Source organism: Nylanderia fulva, unplaced genomic scaffold (genome assembly GCF_048542155.1).
Source record: "Nylanderia fulva isolate GAGA-0341 unplaced genomic scaffold, ASM4854215v1 Scaffold73, whole genome shotgun sequence".
Taxonomy (NCBI): Eukaryota; Metazoa; Arthropoda; class Insecta; order Hymenoptera; family Formicidae; genus Nylanderia; species Nylanderia fulva.
Genome location: NW_028190841.1, coordinates 84,519 through 87,210, shown reverse-complemented (window position 1 = coordinate 87,210; position 2,692 = coordinate 84,519).

Genomic DNA, 2,692 nt, shown 5'->3' with positions numbered 1-2,692 from the left:
TTTTCACGGAATCTGAGGGTGCGATTACATGGACGCGCGGAAACGCGGAAACGCGGAAACGCGGAAGAGAAAGTAACTAAACTTTACTAGAGTCCCGCATTTCCGCGCGTTCCGTTCCGTCTGTTTTGATTGCCTTATATTACATGGAGTACATTTTGAGCGGAAAAGCGGAACGGTATAGTGACAAATAGACATTTGTATTAATTTTTTAAATTTATATTTACTTAATTCATTGTAATTGCTTTTAATATGTTCATCTTTTCAACTTATCTATTGAATACAAGCATTTTAATCAATAAATATAGTTAAGGGTCGGCAGTACACCCAGGCAAACTCCGAATTGATATTGGAGACCTCGTGCGGTGACAACGCGAAACTCCGGTTTCAGTGTTGCCAACGCCGAGAAACCAATTCTCGGGTTTTATGTAGTGGTGTATGTCTGTACACGTACATACACCAACTGCATCGCTCACGCGGACGCACGTAAGAGAGACAAGGACCGATAATCACGTGTTCTCCTTGTTCATCTACCGTGCCGGTATACGCGAGATGCCGCCTGAAAATGCTTTCTGGCCTTCCGTAGCAGAAAGCAGTAACGTAGCAAGACTAATAAACACCCACTTTTTGGAAATTGTATATATGGTTATGCACATATGTGCATAACGTATATATATAACATATATATATATATATATATATATATATATATATATATTATATAAGGGATATGTTGATTATATTCTTGATTTCTTTTTGATTATTGATACTATTGTATAATTTGCTCCAAATACTTATAACGTGAAAGAACGTTGAGTAATGTATAATCAATGCAAGGATGTTCAGTATATCATCCAGTATATAAATTAGAGTTCAAATATATCAATATCAATTTTTTTATAATATATATATATATATATATATATATATTAGAATATAGAAAAATGATAAAAAAATATATTTCGGCGATTTAAAAATTTTTTAATATATTGAAAATATTTTTACTACATACACTATATATAAGTGTAAAATAATTCAGAAAATAAATTTAATAAAAATCTACATACCAGCTGTGTGCATGTGTGCAATTGATTTATTACTTGAAATTTATTTACGGAATTATTTTGCATTTATATATTTATAGTATGTGTAGTTGTAAAATGATTAAAATATTTTCAATATCAAATTTTTAAGTTTATCGCCTATATAAAAAATATATTTCTATGATTTTCTATATTCCAATATATTATAAAAAAATTGATATTGATATATTTGAACTCAAGTTTTTTACGTGATTAAATATTCTTGCATTGAGCCATCATACGTTACTCGTAAGTTCTTTCACGTCATAAGTACTTATGTAGCAGAGAGGAAGAAATGAGAGTTATACAATGTAACATCAATAATCTTATATATTATAATCTTATATATTATATATATATAATATTTCATTTATTTATAAAAAACATTTTATAAATAAGTAAAATATTATACAGACAATGTACAAGATGTTCAGTTTGTGCCATAACAAGCTTCAATCAATAATTATTACTCCAATGAGTATAATTCACAATAATTTTTATATAATATAATAAGTATTTGAATATATAAAAATATTTTTAAAAATTTGTTTTAAAAATTAATTGAAAAAGAATATTTAAAATATTTTTTTATATTTAAAATATTCTTTTCCTCAATTAATCTTAAAAAAAATATTTTTAAATATTTAAAAATATTTAAAAATACTATATATTATATAAAAATAATTGTTGATTATTATATTGGATTATTAATTGAATGAAGCTAGAGCTTTTAATATGGCTTTTAATACTGCTTGACAAGGAGAGAGCATCATTCCATCTTTGTCTCTCTTACATCGCATATGTAGTAGCGTCCATGTAGGTACAAACACTAAAAAATATTAAATTTAATTTTTTTATTGTTTTGAATAATTTTATCATTAATATACTTATTTTCAGAACTATTTCAATTTTTATTTCATACTTATGTTTATATAAATTATAAATTAAAAACATATCAAAAATGTAATACATATTAATAAAATGCAAATACATATAGAAAATTAATTATAAAATGTCATCTTAAAATAGTTTTTATTTTTGTTCTTTATTTACATATGCATACATATACAAAAAAATAAAAATAATATGATAGCCTTTTTGCTAACATTATCTCTCAATATTTGCATCCGTGTGCTCACGTATTAGTGTTTGTACCTACATGGACGCTACTACATATGCGATGTAAGAGAGACAAAGATGGAATGATGCTCTCTCCTTGTCAAGCAGTCAGCATGTTACCACAGAAATTTCCCCTGCTCCTTATGAATCTAGTGAGAATCTTATCGTCCAGATATTTCATAAAATAAGTGACATAACTTCGTGAATTTTTTTTTAATATATTCTTTATATAATAAAGCAGTCCTCTAAAAGGCCGGATTTTACATTTTCGCTCTTAAAAATTTATAATAAATAAAATACGGACTCGCGGCTAACCCAACCTTACCCGTTCCTAGCTGTGCATTCCCCCAAGTTTATTAAAAATTTTTATTTTTATCTTTTTTTCATAAAATAGCTCTTTAGAGGACTACAAATGAGCTTACTGATTAAGAATATCCTAAATTTAATAAGATTCATTCAATATTTTCGCTAATATCTGGAAAATAAGAATCCGT